We start from the raw sequence: 18,498 nt of genomic DNA on the forward strand, positions 1-18,498 counted from the left end.
CCATCTATGGTTCAGGAAATATGACCGTTTCAAGTTGAGCTCCAATTGAACCAACTTTTGAACTTTGAACTCCCATTACTGGGAAACCTTCCATACTGGTGCACCATCGAGCTGCGAGTGGACCCCCACCTCGGCACCCCCTCCACCTGAGGGGGGGGGGGGGGTGCCGAGGTGAGGGGGCATGCCAGATAGATCTCTGGTCAGCTTGAAGCAAAATGTGATCAAAGTGACTGACTTTGAGCTCCTGTTTCTGGAGAACCACGTGGTGAAAACCAGCCCAAACTTTGCACACTTGTAGGGGAGACTCTTTAGCACCTATGGTGCAAATTTGGAGCCCCTATAACCTAAGGCCGACCTGTACTGACTCCCCAAAGATGGTACCCCTAGGACATTAAATTTTTACATTGGTGCCTATGTGAAAACTGGCCATGTTTGGGACCCGATAGCTCCCCCGTTTTAGGTTCTATGGGCCCCAAACTTTGCATGCATACTCCCAAGACCCTCGACTACATGGAACCAAAAAAAGTGAATCAATACCATCTATGGTTCAGGAAATATGACCGTTTCAAGTTGAGCTCCAATTGAACCAACTTTTGAACTTTGAACTCCCATTACTGGGAAACCTTCCATACTGGTGCACCATCGAGCTGCGAGTGGACCCCCACCTCGGCACCCCCTCCCCCTGAGGGGGGAGGGGGTGCCGAGGTGAGGGGGCATGCCAGATAGATCTCTGGTCAGCTTGAAGCAAAATGTGATCAAAGTGACTGACTTTGAGCTCCTGTTTCTGGAGAACCACGTGGTGAAAACCAGCCCAAACTTTGCACACTTGTAGGGGAGACTCTTTAGCACCTATGGTGCAAATTTGGAGCCCCTATAACCTAAGGCCGACCTGTACTGACTCCCCAAAGATGGTACCCCTAGGACATCTAATTTTTACATTGGTGCCTATGTGAAAACTGGCCATGTTTGGGACCCGATAGCTCCCCCGTTTTAGGTCCAAACTGCCCCAAACTTGGCATGCATACTCACAAGACCCTGGGCTACGTGGGGCTGAAGAAAGTGAATCATTCCCATGTATGGTTCGGGAAATATGACCGTTTAAAGTTGAGCTCCAATTGAACCAACTTTGGAACTTTGAACTCCCATTACTGGGGAACCTTCCATACTGGTGCACCATCGAGCTGCGAGTGGATCCCCACCTCGGCACCCCCTCCCCCTGAGGGGGGAGGGGGTGCCGAGGTGAGGGGGCATGCCAGATAGATCTCTGGTCAGCTTGAAGCAAAATGTGATCAAAGTGACTGACTTTGAGCTCCTGTTTCTGGAGAACCACGTGGTGAAAACCAGCCCAAACTTTGCACACTTGTAGGGGAGACTCTTTAGCACCTATGGTGCAAATTTGGAGCCCCTATAACCTAAGGCCGACCTGTACTGACTCCCCAAAGATGGTACCCCTAGGACATCTAATTTTTACATTGGTGCCTATGTGAAAACTGGCCATGTTTGGGACCCGATAGCTCCCCCGTTTTAGGTCCTATGGGCCCCAAACTTTGCATGCATACTCCCAAGACCCTCGACTACATGGAGCCGAAAAAAGTGAATCAATACCATCTATGGTTCAGGAAATATGACCGTTTCAAGTTGAGCTCCAATTGAACCAACTTTTGAACTTTGAACTCCCATTACTGGGGAACCTTCCATACTGGTGCACCATCGAGCTGCGAGTGGACCCCCACCTCGGCACCCCCTCCCCCTGAGGGGGGAGGGGGTGCCGAGGTGAGGGGGCATGCCAGATAGATCTCTGGTCAGCTTGAAGCAAAATGTGATCAAAGTGACTGACTTTGAGCTCCTGTTTCTGGAGAACCACGTGGTGAAAACCAGCCCAAACTTTGCACACTTGTAGGGGAGACTCTTTAGCACCTATGGTGCAAATTTGGAGCCCCTATAACCTAAGGCCGACCTGTACTGACTCCCCAAAGATGGTACCCCTAGGACATCTAATTTTTACATTGGTGCCTATGTGAAAACTGGCCATGTTTGGGACCCGATAGCTCCCCCGTTTTAGGTCCAAACTGCCCCAAACTTGGCATGCATACTCACAAGACCCTGGGCTACGTGGGGCTGAAGAAAGTGAATCATTCCCATGTATGGTTCGGGAAATATGACCGTTTAAAGTTGAGCTCCAATTGAACCAACTTTGGAACTTTGAACTCCCATTACTGGGGAACCTTCCATACTGGTGCACCATCGAGCTGCGAGTGGATCCCCACCTCGGCACCCCCTCCCCCTGAGGGGGGAGGGGGTGCCGAGGTGAGGGGGCATGCCAGATAGATCTCTGGTCAGCTTGAAGCAAAATGTGATCAAAGTGACTGACTTTGAGCTCCTGTTTCTGGAGAACCACGTGGTGAAAACCAGCCCAAACTTTGCACACTTGTAGGGGAGACTCTTTAGCACCTATGGTGCAAATTTGGAGCCCCTATAACCTAAGGCCGACCTGTACTGACTCCCCAAAGATGGTACCCCTAGGACATCTAATTTTTACATTGGTGCCTATGTGAAAACTGGCCATGTTTGGGACCCGATAGCTCCCCCGTTTTAGGTCCTATGGGCCCCAAACTTTGCATGCATACTCCCAAGACCCTCGACTACATGGAGCCGAAAAAAGTGAATCAATACCATCTATGGTTCAGGAAATATGACCGTTTCAAGTTGAGCTCCAATTGAACCAACTTTTGAACTTTGAACTCCCATTACTGGGGAACCTTCCATACTGGTGCACCATCGAGCTGCGAGTGGACCCCCACCTCGGCACCCCCTCCCCCTGAGGGGGGAGGGGGTGCCGAGGTGAGGGGGCATGCCAGATAGATCTCTGGTCAGCTTGAAGCAAAATGTGATCAAAGTGACTGACTTTGAGCTCCTGTTTCTGGAGAACCACGTGGTGAAAACCAGCCCAAACTTTGCACACTTGTAGGGGAGACTCTTTAGCACCTATGGTGCAAATTTGGAGCCCCTATAACCTAAGGCCGACCTGTACTGACTCCCCAAAGATGGTACCCCTAGGACATCTAATTTTTACATTGGTGCCTATGTGAAAACTGGCCATGTTTGGGACCCGATAGCTCCCCCGTTTTAGGTCCTATAGGCCCCAAACTTTGCATGCATACTCCCAAGACCCTCGACTACATGGAGCCGAAAAAAGTGAATCAATACCATCTATGGTTCAGGAAATATGACCGTTTCAAGTTGAGCTCCAATTGAACCAACTTTTGAACTTTGAACTCCCATTACTGGGAAACCTTCCATACTGGTGCACCATCGAGCTGCGAGTGGATCCCCACCTCGGCACCCCCTCCCCCTGAGGGGGAGGGGGTGCCGAGGTGAGGGGGCATGCCAGATAGATCTCTGGTCAGCTTGAAGCAAAATGTGATCAAAGTGACTGACTTTGAGCTCCTGTTTCTGGAGAACCACGTGGTGAAAACCAGCCCAAACTTTGCACACTTGTAGGGGAGACTCTTTAGCACCTATGGTGCAAATTTGGAGCCCCTATAACCTAAGGCCGACCTGTACTGACTCCCCAAAGATGGTACCCCTAGGACATCTAATTTTTACATTGGTGCCTATGTGAAAACTGGCCATGTTTGGGACCCGATAGCTCCCCCGTTTTAGGTCCAAACTGCCCCAAACTTGGCATGCATACTCACAAGACCATGGGCTATGTGGGGCTGAAGAAAGTGAATCATTCCCATGTATGGTTCGGGAAATATGACCGTTTAAAGTTGAGCTCCAATTGAACCAACTTTGGAACTTTGAACTCCCATTACTGGGGAACCTTCCATACTGGTGCACCATCGAGCTGCGAGTGGATCCCCACCTCGGCACCCCCTCCCCCTGAGGGGGGAGGGGGTGCCGAGGTGAGGGGGCATGCCAGATAGATCTCTGGTCAGCTTGAAGCAAAATGTGATCAAAGTGACTGACTTTGAGCTCCTGTTTCTGGAGAACCACGTGGTGAAAACCGGCCCAAACTTTGCACACTTGTAGGGGAGACTCTTTAGCACCTATGGTGCAAATTTGGAGCCCCTATAACCTAAGGCCGACCTGTACTGACTCCCCAAAAATGGTACCCCTAGGACATCTAATTTTTACATTGGTGCCTATGTGAAAACTGGCCATGTTTGGGACCCGATAGCTCCCCCGTTTTAGGTCCTATGGGCCCCAAACTTTGCATGCATACTCCCAAGACCCTCGACTACATGGAGCCGAAAAAAGTGAATCAATACCATCTATGGTTCAGGAAATATGACCGTTTCAAGTTGAGCTCCAATTGAACCAACTTTTGAACTTTGAACTCCCATTACTGGGAAACCTTCCATACTGGTGCACCATCGAGCTGCGAGTGGACCCCCACCTCGGCACCCCCTCCCCCTGAGGGGGGAGGGGGTGCCGAGGTGAGGGGGCATGCCAGATAGATCTCTGGTCAGCTTGAAGCAAAATGTGATCAAAGTGACTGACTTTGAGCTCCTGTTTCTGGAGAACCACGTGGTGAAAACCAGCCCAAACTTTGCACACTTGTAGGGGAGACTCTTTAGCACCTATGGTGCAAATTTGGAGCCCCTATAACCTAAGGCCGACCTGTACTGACTCCCCAAAGATGGTACCCCTAGGACATCTAATTTTTACATTGGTGCCTATGTGAAAACTGGCCATGTTTGGGACCCGATAGCTCCCCCGTTTTAGGTCCTATGGGCCCCAAACTTTGCATGCATACTCCCAAGACCCTCGACTACATGGAGCCGAAAAAAGTGAATCAATACCATCTATGGTTCAGGAAATATGACCGTTTCAAGTTGAGCTCCAATTGAACCAACTTTTGAACTTTGAACTCCCATTACTGGGGAACCTTCCATACTGGTGCACCATCGAGCTGCGAGTGGACCCCCACCTCGGCACCCCCTCCCCCTGAGGGGGGAGGGGGTGCCGAGGTGAGGGGGCATGCCAGATAGATCTCTGGTCAGCTTGAAGCAAAATATGATCAAAGTGACTGACTTTGAGCTCCTGTTTCTGGAGAACCACGTGGTGAAAACCAGCCCAAACTTTGCACACTTGTAGGGGAGACTCTTTAGCACCTATGGTGCAAATTTGGAGCCCCTATAACCTAAGGCCGACCTGTACTGACTCCCCAAAGATGGTACCCCTAGGACATCTAATTTTTACATTGGTGCCTATGTGAAAACTGGCCATGTTTGGGACCCGATAGCTCCCCCGTTTTAGGTCCTATGGGCCCCAAACTTTGCATGCATACTCCCAAGACCCTCGACTACATGGAGCCGAAAAAAGTGAATCAATACCATCTATGGTTCAGGAAATATGACCGTTTCAAGTTGAGCTCCAATTGAACCAACTTTTGAACTTTGAACTCCCATTACTGGGGAACCTTCCATACTGGTGCACCATCGAGCTGCGAGTGGACCCCCACCTCGGCACCCCCTCCCCCTGAGGGGGGAGGGGGTGCCGAGGTGAGGGGGCATGCCAGATAGATCTCTGGTCAGCTTGAAGCAAAATGTGATCAAAGTGACTGACTTTGAGCTCCTGTTTCTGGAGAACCACGTGGTGAAAACCAGCCCAAACTTTGCACACTTGTAGGGGAGACTCTTTAGCACCTATGGTGCAAATTTGGAGCCCCTATAACCTAAGGCCGACCTGTACTGACTCCCCAAAGATGGTACCCCTAGGACATCTAATTTTTACATTGGTGCCTATGTGAAAACTGGCCATGTTTGGGACCCGATAGCTCCCCCGTTTTAGGTCCAAACTGCCCCAAACTTGGCATGCATACTCACAAGACCCTGGGCTACGTGGGGCTGAAGAAAGTGAATCATTCCCATGTATGGTTCGGGAAATATGACCGTTTAAAGTTGAGCTCCAATTGAACCAACTTTGGAACTTTGAACTCCCATTACTGGGGAACCTTCCATACTGGTGCACCATCGAGCTGCGAGTGGACCCCCACCTCGGCACCCCCTCCCCCTGAGGGGGCATGCCAGATAGATCTCTGGTCAGCTTGAAGCAAAATGTGATCAAAGTGACTGACTTTGAGCTCCTGTTTCTGGAGAACCACGTGGTGAAAACCAGCCCAAACTTTGCACACTTGTAGGGGAGACTCTTTAGCACCTATGGTGCAAATTTGGAGCCCCTATAACCTAAGGCCGACCTGTACTGACTCCCCAAAGATGGTACCCCTAGGACATCTAATTTTTACATTGGTGCCTATGTGAAAACTGGCCATGTTTGGGACCCGATAGCTCCCCCGTTTTAGGTCCAAACTGCCCCAAACTTGGCATGCATACTCACAAGACCCTGGGCTACGTGGGGCTGAAGAAAGTGAATCATTCCCATGTATGGTTCGGGAAATATGACCGTTTAAAGTTGAGCTCCAATTGAACCAACTTTGGAACTTTGAACTCCCATTACTGGGGAACCTTCCATACTGGTGCACCATCGAGCTGCGAGTGGATCCCCACCTCGGCACCCCCTCCCCCTGAGGGGGGAGGGGGTGACGAGGTGAGGGGGCATGCCAGATAGATCTCTGGTCAGCTTGAAGCAAAATGTGATCAAAGTGACTGACTTTGAGCTCCTGTTTCTGGAGAACCACGTGGTGAAAACCAGCCCAAACTTTGCACACTTGTAGGGGAGACTCTTTAGCACCTATGGTGCAAATTTGGAGCCCCTATAACCTAAGGCCGACCTGTACTGACTCCCCAAAGATGGTACCCCTAGGACATCTAATTTTTACATTGGTGCCTATGTGAAAACTGGCCATGTTTGGGACCCGATAGCTCCCCCGTTTTAGGTCCTATGGGCCCCAAACTTTGCATGCATACTCCCAAGACCCTCGACTACATGGAGCCGAAAAAAGTGAATCAATACCATCTATGGTTCAGGAAATATGACCGTTTCAAGTTGAGCTCCAATTGAACCAACTTTTGAACTTTGAACTCCCATTACTGGGGAACCTTCCATACTGGTGCACCATCGAGCTGCGAGTGGACCCCCACCTCGGCACCCCCTCCCCCTGAGGGGGGAGGGGGTGCCGAGGTGAGGGGGCATGCCAGATAGATCTCTGGTCAGCTTGAAGCAAAATGTGATCAAAATGACTGACTTTGAGCTCCTGTTTCTGGAGAACCACGTGGTGAAAACCAGCCCAAACTTTGCACACTTGTAGGGGAGACTCTTTAGCACCTATGGTGCAAATTTGGAGCCCCTATAACCTAAGGCCGACCTGTACTGACTCCCAAAGATGGTACCCCTAGGACATCTAATTTTTACATTGGTGCCTATGTGAAAACTGGCCATGTTTGGGACCCGATAGCTCCCCCGTTTTAGGTCCAAACTGCCCCAAACTTGACATGCATACTCACAAGACCCTGGGCTACGTGGGGCTGAAGAAAGTGAATCATTCCCATGTATGGTTCGGGAAATATGACCGTTTAAAGTTGAGCTCCAATTGAACCAACTTTGGAACTTTGAACTCCCATTACTGGGGAACCTTCCATACTGGTGCACCATCGAGCTGCGAGTGGATCCCCACCTCGGCACCCCCTCCCCCTGAGGGGGGAGGGGGTGCCGAGGTGAGGGGGCATGCCAGATAGATCTCTGGTCAGCTTGAAGCAAAATGTGATCAAAGTGACTGACTTTGAGCTCCTGTTTCTGGAGAACCACGTGGTGAAAACCAGCCCAAACTTTGCACACTTGTAGGGGAGACTCTTTAGCACCTATGGTGCAAATTTGGAGCCCCTATAACCTAAGGCCGACCTGTACTGACTCCCAAAGATGGTACCCCTAGGACATCTAATTTTTACATTGATGCCTATGTGAAAACTGGCCATGTTTGGGACCCGATAGCTCCCCCGTTTTAGGTCCTATGGGCCCCAAACTTTGCATGCATACTCCCAAGACCCTCGACTACATGGAGCCGAAAAAAGTGAATCAATACCATCTATGGTTCAGGAAATATGACCGTTTCAAGTTGAGCTCCAATTGAACCAACTTTTGAACTTTGAACTCCCATTACTGGGGAACCTTCCATACTGGTGCACCATCGAGCTGCGAGTGGATCCCCACCTCGGCACCCCCTCCCCCTGAGGGGGGAGGGGGTGCCGAGGTGAGGGGGCATGCCAGATAGATCTCTGGTCAGCTTGAAGCAAAATGTGATCAAAGTGACTGACTTTGAGCTCCTGTTTCTGGAGAACCACGTGGTGAAAACCAGCCCAAACTTTGCACACTTATAGGGGAGACTCTTTAGCACCTATGGTGCAAATTTGGAGCCCCTATAACCTAAGGCCGACCTGTACTGACTCCCCAAAGATGGTACCCCTAGGACATCTAATTTTTACATTGGTGCCTATGTGAAAACTGGCCATGTTTGGGACCCGATAGCTCCCCCGTTTTAGGTCCAAACTGCCCCAAACTTTGCATGTATACTCCCAAGACCCTCGACTACATGGAGCCGAAAAAAGTGAATCAATACCATCTATGGTTCAGGAAATATGACCGTTTCAAGTTGAGCTCCAATTGAACCAACTTTTGAACTTTGAACTCCCATTACTGGGGAACCTTCCATACTGGTGCACCATCGAGCTGCGAGTGGACCCCCACCTCGGCACCCCCTCCCCCTGAGGGGGGAGGGGTGCCGAGGTGAGGGGGCATGCCAGATAGATCTCTGGTCAGCTTGAAGCAAAATGTGATCAAAGTGACTGACTTTGAGCTCCTGTTTCTGGAGAACCACGTGGTGAAAACCAGCCCAAACTTTGCACACTTGTAGGGGAGACTCTTTAGCACCTATGGTGCAAATTTGGAGCCCCTATAACCTAAGGCCGACCTGTACTGACTCCCCAAAGATGGTACCCCTAGGACATTAAATTTTTACATTGGTGCCTATGTGAAAACTGGCCATGTTTGGGACCCGATAGCTCCCCCGTTTTAGGTTCTATGGGCCCCAAACTTTGCATGCATACTCCCAAGACCCTCGACTACATGGAACCAAAAAAAGTGAATCAATACCATCTATGGTTCAGGAAATATGACCGTTTCAAGTTGAGCTCCAATTGAACCAACTTTTGAACTTTGAACTCCCATTACTGGGAAACCTTCCATACTGGTGCACCATCGAGCTGCGAGTGGACCCCCACCTCGGCACCCCCTCCCCCTGAGGGGGGAGGGGGTGCCGAGGTGAGGGGGCATGCCAGATAGATCTCTGGTCAGCTTGAAGCAAAATGTGATCAAAGTGACTGACTTTGAGCTCCTGTTTCTGGAGAACCACGTGGTGAAAACCAGCCCAAACTTTGCACACTTGTAGGGGAGACTCTTTAGCACCTATGGTGCAAATTTGGAGCCCCTATAACCTAAGGCCGACCTGTACTGACTCCCCAAAGATGGTACCCCTAGGACATCTAATTTTTACATTGGTGCCTATGTGAAAACTGGCCATGTTTGGGACCCGATAGCTCCCCCGTTTTAGGTCCAAACTGCCCCAAACTTGGCATGCATACTCACAAGACCCTGGGCTACGTGGGGCTGAAGAAAGTGAATCATTCCCATGTATGGTTCGGGAAATATGACCGTTTAAAGTTGAGCTCCAATTGAACCAACTTTGGAACTTTGAACTCCCATTACTGGGGAACCTTCCATACTGGTGCACCATCGAGCTGCGAGTGGATCCCCACCTCGGCACCCCCTCCCCCTGAGGGGGGAGGGGGTGCCGAGGTGAGGGGGCATGCCAGATAGATCTCTGGTCAGCTTGAAGCAAAATGTGATCAAAGTGACTGACTTTGAGCTCCTGTTTCTGGAGAACCACGTGGTGAAAACCAGCCCAAACTTTGCACACTTGTAGGGGAGACTCTTTAGCACCTATGGTGCAAATTTGGAGCCCCTATAACCTAAGGCCGACCTGTACTGACTCCCCAAAGATGGTACCCCTAGGACATCTAATTTTTACATTGGTGCCTATGTGAAAACTGGCCATGTTTGGGACCCGATAGCTCCCCCGTTTTAGGTCCTATGGGCCCCAAACTTTGCATGCATACTCCCAAGACCCTCGACTACATGGAGCCGAAAAAAGTGAATCAATACCATCTATGGTTCAGGAAATATGACCGTTTCAAGTTGAGCTCCAATTGAACCAACTTTTGAACTTTGAACTCCCATTACTGGGGAACCTTCCATACTGGTGCACCATCGAGCTGCGAGTGGACCCCCACCTCGGCACCCCCTCCCCCTGAGGGGGGAGGGGGTGCCGAGGTGAGGGGGCATGCCAGATAGATCTCTGGTCAGCTTGAAGCAAAATGTGATCAAAGTGACTGACTTTGAGCTCCTGTTTCTGGAGAACCACGTGGTGAAAACCAGCCCAAACTTTGCACACTTGTAGGGGAGACTCTTTAGCACCTATGGTGCAAATTTGGAGCCCCTATAACCTAAGGCCGACCTGTACTGACTCCCAAAGATGGTACCCCTAGGACATCTAATTTTTACATTGGTGCCTATGTGAAAACTGGCCATGTTTGGGACCCGATAGCTCCCCCGTTTTAGGTCCAAACTGCCCCAAACTTGGCATGCATACTCACAAGACCCTGGGCTACGTGGGGCTGAAGAAAGTGAATCATTCCCATGTATGGTTCGGGAAATATGACCGTTTAAAGTTGAGCTCCAATTGAACCAACTTTGGAACTTTGAACTCCCATTACTGGGGAACCTTCCATACTGGTGCACCATCGAGCTGCGAGTGGATCCCCACCTCGGCACCCCCTCCCCCTGAGGGGGGAGGGGGTGCCGAGGTGAGGGGGCATGCCAGATAGATCTCTGGTCAGCTTGAAGCAAAATGTGATCAAAGTGACTGACTTTGAGCTCCTGTTTCTGGAGAACCACGTGGTGAAAACCAGCCCAAACTTTGCACACTTGTAGGGGAGACTCTTTAGCACCTATGGTGCAAATTTGGAGCCCCTATAACCTAAGGCCGACCTGTACTGACTCCCCAAAGATGGTACCCCTAGGACATCTAATTTTTACATTGGTGCCTATGTGAAAACTGGCCATGTTTGGGACCCGATAGCTCCCCCGTTTTAGGTCCTATGGGCCCCAAACTTTGCATGCATACTCCCAAGACCCTCGACTACATGGAGCCGAAAAAAGTGAATCAATACCATCTATGGTTCAGGAAATATGACCGTTTCAAGTTGAGCTCCAATTGAACCAACTTTTGAACTTTGAACTCCCATTACTGGGGAACCTTCCATACTGGTGCACCATCGAGCTGCGAGTGGACCCCCACCTCGGCACCCCCTCCCCCTGAGGGGGGAGGGGGTGCCGAGGTGAGGGGGCATGCCAGATAGATCTCTGGTCAGCTTGAAGCAAAATGTGATCAAAGTGACTGACTTTGAGCTCCTGTTTCTGGAGAACCACGTGGTGAAAACCAGCCCAAACTTTGCACACTTATAGGGGAGACTCTTTAGCACCTATGGTGCAAATTTGGAGCCCCTATAACCTAAGGCCGACCTGTACTGACTCCCCAAAGATGGTACCCCTAGGACATCTAATTTTTACATTGGTGCCTATGTGAAAACTGGCCATGTTTGGGACCCGATAGCTCCCCCGTTTTAGGTCCAAACTGCCCCAAACTTTGCATGTATACTCCCAAGACCCTCGACTACATGGAGCCGAAAAAAGTGAATCAATACCATCTATTGTTCAGGAAATATGACCGTTTCAAGTTGAGCTCCAATTGAACCAACTTTTTGAACTTTGAACTCCCATTACTGGGAAACCTTCCATACTGGTGCACCATCGAGCTGCGAGTGGACCCCCACCTCGGCACCCCCTCCACCTGAGGGGGGGGGGGGGTGCCGAGGTGAGGGGGCATGCCAGATAGATCTCTGGTCAGCTTGAAGCAAAATGTGATCAAAGTGACTGACTTTGAGCTCCTGTTTCTGGAGAACCACGTGGTGAAAACCAGCCCAAACTTTGCACACTTGTAGGGGAGACTCTTTAGCACCTATGGTGCAAATTTGGAGCCCCTATAACCTAAGGCCGACCTGTACTGACTCCCCAAAGATGGTACCCCTAGGACATCAAATTTTTACATTGGTGCCTATGTGAAAACTGGCCATGTTTGGGACCCGATAGCTCCCCCGTTTTAGGTTCTATGGGCCCCAAACTTTGCATGCATACTCCCAAGACCCTCGACTACATGGAACCAAAAAAAGTGAATCAATACCATCTATGGTTCAGGAAATATGACCGTTTCAAGTTGAGCTCCAATTGAACCAACTTTTGAACTTTGAACTCCCATTACTGGGAAACCTTCCATACTGGTGCACCATCGAGCTGCGAGTGGACCCCCACCTCGGCACCCCCTCCCCCTGAGGGGGGAGGGGGTGCCGAGGTGAGGGGGCATGCCAGATAGATCTCTGGTCAGCTTGAAGCAAAATGTGATCAAAGTGACTGACTTTGAGCTCCTGTTTCTGGAGAACCACGTGGTGAAAACCAGCCCAAACTTTGCACACTTGTAGGGGAGACTCTTTAGCACCTATGGTGCAAATTTGGAGCCCCTATAACCTAAGGCCGACCTGTACTGACTCCCCAAAGATGGTACCCCTAGGACATCTAATTTTTACATTGGTGCCTATGTGAAAACTGGCCATGTTTGGGACCCGATAGCTCCCCCGTTTTAGGTCCTATGGGTCCCAAACTTTGCATGCATACTCCCAAGACCCTCGACTACATGGAGCCGAAAAAAGTGAATCAATACCATCTATGGTTCAGGAAATATGACCGTTTCAAGTTGAGCTCCAATTGAACCAACTTTTGAACTTTGAACTCCCATTACTGGGGAACCTTCCATACTGGTGCACCATCGAGCTGCGAGTGGACCCCCACCTCGGCACCCCCTCCCCCTGAGGTGAGGGGGCATGCCAGATAGATCTCTGGTCAGCTTGAAGCAAAATGTGATCAAAGTGACTGACTTTGAGCTCCTGTTTCTGGAGAACCACGTGGTGAAAACCAGCCCAAACTTTGCACACTTGTAGGGGAGACTCTTTAGCACCTATGGTGCAAATTTGGAGCCCCTATAACCTAAGGCCGACCTGTACTGACTCCCCAAAGATGGTACCCCTAGGACATCTAATTTTTACATTGATGCCTATGTGAAAACTGGCCATGTTTGGGACCCGATAGCTCCCCCGTTTTAGGTCCTATGGGCCCCAAACTTTGCATGCATACTCCCAAGACCCTCGACTACATGGAGCCGAAAAAAGTGAATCAATACCATCTATGGTTCAGGAAATATGACCGTTTCAAGTTGAGCTCCAATTGAACCAACTTTTGAACTTTGAACTCCCATTACTGGGAAACCTTCCATACTGGTGCACCATCGAGCTGCGAGTGGACCCCCACCTCGGCACCCCCTCCCCCTGAGGGGGGAGGGGGTGCCGAGGTGAGGGGGCATGCCAGATAGATCTCTGGTCAGCTTGAAGCAAAATATGATCAAAGTGACTGACTTTGAGCTCCTGTTTCTGGAGAACCACGTGGTGAAAACCAGCCCAAACTTTGCACACTTGTAGGGGAGACTCTTTAGCACCTATGGTGCAAATTTGGAGCCCCTATAACCTAAGGCCGACCTGTACTGACTCCCCAAAGATGGTACCCCTAGGACATCTAATTTTTACATTGGTGCCTATGTGAAAACTGGCCATGTTTGGGACCCGATAGCTCCCCCGTTTTAGGTCCTATGGGCCCCAAACTTTGCATGCATACTCCCAAGACCCTCGACTACATGGAGCCGAAAAAAGTGAATCAATACCATCTATGGTTCAGGAAATATGACCGTTTCAAGTTGAGCTCCAATTGAACCAACTTTTGAACTTTGAACTCCCATTACTGGGGAACCTTCCATACTGGTGCACCATCGAGCTGCGAGTGGACCCCCACCTCGGCACCCCCTCCCCCTGAGGGGGGAGGGGGTGCCGAGGTGAGGGGGCATGCCAGATAGATCTCTGGTCAGCTTGAAGCAAAATGTGATCAAAGTGACTGACTTTGAGCTCCTGTTTCTGGAGAACCACGTGGTGAAAACCAGCCCAAACTTTGCACACTTGTAGGGGAGACTCTTTAGCACCTATGGTGCAAATTTGGAGCCCCTATAACCTAAGGCCGACCTGTACTGACTCCCCAAAGATGGTACCCCTAGGACATCTAATTTTTACATTGGTGCCTATGTGAAAACTGGCCATGTTTGGGACCCGATAGCTCCCCCGTTTTAGGTCCTATGGGCCCCAAACTTTGCATGCATACTCCCAAGACCCTCGACTACATGGAGCCGAAAAAAGTGAATCAATACCATCTATGGTTCAGGAAATATGACCGTTTCAAGTTGAGCTCCAAGTGAACCAACTTTTGAACTTTGAACTCCCATTACTGGGGAACCTTCCATACTGGTGCACCATCGAGCTGCGAGTGGACCCCCACCTCGGCACCCCCTCCCCCTGAGGGGGGAGGGGGTGCTGAGGTGAGGGGGCATGCCAGATAGATCTCTGGTCAGCTTGAAGCAAAATGTGATCAAAGTGACTGACTTTGAGCTCCTGTTTCTGGAGAACCACGTGGTGAAAACCAGCCCAAACCTTGCACACTTGTAGGGGAGACTCTTTAGCACCTATGGTGCAAATTTGGAGCCCCTATAACCTAAGGCCGACCTGTACTGACTCCCCAAAGATGGTACCCCTAGGACATCTAATTTTTACATTGGTGCCTATGTGAAAACTGGCCATGTTTGGGACCCGATAGCTCCCCCGTTTTAGGTCCTATGGGCCCCAAACTTTGCATGCATACTCCCAAGACCCTCGACTACATGGAGCCAAAAAAAGTGAATCAATACCATCTATGGTTCAGGAAATATGACCGTTTCAAGTTGAGCTCCAATTGAACCAACTTTTGAACTTTGAACTCCCATTACTGGGGAACCTTCCATACTGGTGCACCATCGAGCTGCGAGTGGACCCCCACCTCGGCACCCCCTCCCCCTGAGGGGGGAGGGGGTGCCGAGGTGAGGGGGCATGCCAGATAGATCTCTGGTCAGCTTGAAGCAAAATGTGATCAAAGTGACTGACTTTGAGCTCCTGTTTCTGGAGAACCACGTGGTGAAAACCAGCCCAAACTTTGCACACTTGTAGGGGAGACTCTTTAGCACCTATGGTGCAAATTTGGAGCCCCTATAACCTAAGGCCGACCTGTACTGACTCCCCAAAGATGGTACCCCTAGGACATCTAATTTTTACATTGGTGCCTATGTGAAAACTGGCCATGTTTGGGACCCGATAGCTCCCCCGTTTTAGGTCCTATGGGCCCCAAACTTTGCATGCATACTCCCAAGACCCTCGACTACATGGAGCCGAAAAAAGTGAATCAATACCATCTATGGTTCAGGAAATATGACCGTTTCAAGTTGAGCTCCAAGTGAACCAACTTTTGAACTTTGAACTCCCATTACTGGGGAACCTTCCATACTGGTGCACCATCGAGCTGCGAGTGGACCCCCACCTCGGCACCCCCTCCCCCTGAGGGGGGAGGGGGTGCTGAGGTGAGGGGGCATGCCAGATAGATCTCTGGTCAGCTTGAAGCAAAATGTGATCAAAGTGACTGACTTTGAGCTCCTGTTTCTGGAGAACCACGTGGTGAAAACCAGCCCAAACTTTGCACACTTGTAGGGGAGACTCTTTAGCACCTATGGTGCAAATTTGGAGCCCCTATAACCTAAGGCCGACCTGTACTGACTCCCCAAAGATGGTACCCCTAGGACATCTAATTTTTACATTGGTGCCTATGTGAAAACTGGCCATGTTTGGGACCCGATAGCTCCCCCGTTTTAGGTCCTATGGGCCCCAAACTTTGCATGCATACTCCCAAGACCCTCGACTACATGGAGCCGAAAAAAGTGAATCAATACCATCTATGGTTCAGGAAATATGACCGTTTCAAGTTGAGCTCCAATTGAACCAACTTTTGAACTTTGAACTCCCATTACTGGGGAACCTTCCATACTGGTGCACCATCGAGCTGCGAGTGGACCCCCACCTCGGCACCCCCTCCCCCTGAGGTGAGGGGGCATGCCAGATAGATCTCTGGTCAGCTTGAAGCAAAATGTGATCAAAGTGACTGACTTTGAGCTCCTGTTTCTGGAGAACCACGTGGTGAAAACCAGCCCAAACTTTGCACACTTGTAGGGGAGACTCTTTAGCACCTATGGTGCAAATTTGGAGCCCCTATAACCTAAGGCCGACCTGTACTGACTCCCCAAAGATGGTACCCCTAGGACATCTAATTTTTACATTGATGCCTATGTGAAAACTGGCCATGTTTGGGACCCGATAGCTCCCCCGTTTTAGGTCCTATGGGCCCCAAACTTTGCATGCATACTCCCAAGACCCTCGACTACATGGAGCCGAAAAAAGTGAATCAATACCATCTATGGTTCAGGAAATATGACCGTTTCAAGTTGAGCTCCAATTGAACCAACTTTTGAACTTTGAACTCCCATTACTGGGAAACCTTCCATACTGGTGCACCATCGAGCTGCGAGTGGACCCCCACCTCGGCACCCCCTCCCCCTGAGGGGGGAGGGGGTGCCGAGGTGAGGGGGCATGCCAGATAGATCTCTGGTCAGCTTGAAGCAAAATATGATCAAAGTGACTGACTTTGAGCTCCTGTTTCTGGAGAACCACGTGGTGAAAACCAGCCCAAACTTTGCACACTTGTAGGGGAGACTCTTTAGCACCTATGGTGCAAATTTGGAGCCCCTATAACCTAAGGCCGACCTGTACTGACTCCCCAAAGATGGTACCCCTAGGACATCTAATTTTTACATTGGTGCCTATGTGAAAACTGGCCATGTTTGGGACCCGATAGCTCCCCCGTTTTAGGTCCTATGGGCCCCAAACTTTGCATGCATACTCCCAAGACCCTCGACTACATGGAGCCGAAAAAAGTGAATCAATACCATCTATGGTTCAGGAAATATGACCGTTTCAAGTTGAGCTCCAAGTGAACCAACTTTTGAACTTTGAACTCCCATTACTGGGGAACCTTCCATACTGGTGCACCATCGAGCTGCGAGTGGACCCCCACCTCGGCACCCCCTCCCCCTGAGGGGGGAGGGGGTGCTGAGGTGAGGGGGCATGCCAGATAGATCTCTGGTCAGCTTGAAGCAAAATGTGATCAAAGTGACTGACTTTGAGCTCCTGTTTCTGGAGAACCACGTGGTGAAAACCAGCCCAAACTTTGCACACTTGTAGGGGAGACTCTTTAGCACCTATGGTGCAAATTTGGAGCCCCTATAACCTAAGGCCGACCTGTACTGACTCCCCAAAGATGGTACCCCTAGGACATCTAATTTTTACATTGGTGCCTATGTGAAAACTGGCCATGTTTGGGACCCGATAGCTCCCCCGTTTTAGGTCCTATGGGCCCCAAACTTTGCATGCATACTCCCAAGACCCTCGACTACATGGAGCCAAAAAAAGTGAATCAATACCATCTATGGTTCAGGAAATATGACCGTTTCAAGTTGAGCTCCAATTGAACCAACTTTTGAACTTTGAACTCCCATTACTGGGGAACCTTCCATACTGGTGCACCATCGAGCTGCGAGTGGACCCCCACCTCGGCACCCCCTCCCCCTGAGGGGGGAGGGGGTGCCGAGGTGAGGGGGCATGCCAGATAGATCTCTGGTCAGCTTGAAGCAAAATGTGATCAAAGTGACTGACTTTGAGCTCCTGTTTCTGGAGAACCACGTGGTGAAAACCAGCCCAAACTTTGCACACTTGTAGGGGAGACTCTTTAGCACCTATGGTGCAAATTTGGAGCCCCTATAACCTAAGGCCGACCTGTACTGACTCCCCAAAGATGGTACCCCTAGGACATCTAATTTTTACATTGGTGCCTATGTGAAAACTGGCCATGTTTGGGACCCGATAGCTCCCCCGTTTTAGGTCCTATGGGCCCCAAACTTTGCATGCATACTCCCAAGACCCTCGACTACATGGAGCCGAAAAAAGTGAATCAATACCATCTATGGTTCAGGAAATATGACCGTTTCAAGTTGAGCTCCAATTGAACCAACTTTTGAACTTTGAACTCCCATTACTGGGGAACCTTCCATACTGGTGCACCATCGAGCTGCGAGTGGACCCCCACCTCGGCACCCCCTCCCCCTGAGGGGGGAGGGGGTGCCGAGGTGAGGGGGCATGCCAGATAGATCTCTGGTCAGCTTGAAGCAAAATGTGATCAAAGTGACTGACTTTGAGCTCCTGTTTCTGGAGAACCACGTGGTGAAAACCAGCCCAAACTTTGCACACTTGTAGGGGAGACTCTTTAGCACCTATGGTGCAAATTTGGAGCCCCTATAACCTAAGGCCGACCTGTACTGACTCCCCAAAGATGGTACCCCTAGGACATCTAATTTTTACA

Source organism: Lithobates pipiens, unplaced genomic scaffold (assembly GCF_037356315.1).
Source record: "Lithobates pipiens isolate NorthernLeopardFrog02 unplaced genomic scaffold, aLitPip1_a1.2 Scaffold_35, whole genome shotgun sequence".
Classification (NCBI taxonomy): Eukaryota; Metazoa; Chordata; class Amphibia; order Anura; family Ranidae; genus Lithobates; species Lithobates pipiens.